Source organism: Myotis davidii, unplaced genomic scaffold, assembly GCF_000327345.1.
Source record: "Myotis davidii unplaced genomic scaffold, ASM32734v1 scaffold534, whole genome shotgun sequence".
NCBI classification, from domain to species: domain Eukaryota; kingdom Metazoa; phylum Chordata; class Mammalia; order Chiroptera; family Vespertilionidae; genus Myotis; species Myotis davidii.
In genome coordinates, this window is record NW_006286678.1 from 5,560,590 (window position 1) to 5,560,918 (window position 329).

Genomic DNA, 329 nt, shown 5'->3' on the forward strand with positions numbered 1-329 from the left:
AACAAAGTTCAAATTCCACAGCCTCCGCCTGGGGACACACGGCTGGACCTTCGCACTATTCCGTCCCAACGACCCTTTTTCTCAAAAAAGCAGCCTCCACTTGCAGGGAAGCCCCGCCTTCCGCGAGACCCTACCCCTCGGCCAAACCCCGCCCCTCCAGGGGCCCGCCCCCTCGGGGACCCCCGGCGTCCGCACCGGGACCCCCTCCCCTGCAAAGGGGCCTCTCCTCAGCATCGCACTGCTGACGTCAGTGCGCACCGCCGCTTCCCCGGGGCACCCCTCCTCCGGGCGCTCCTGCCACGCAGCGAGACCCCACCTCTCAGAGTGAC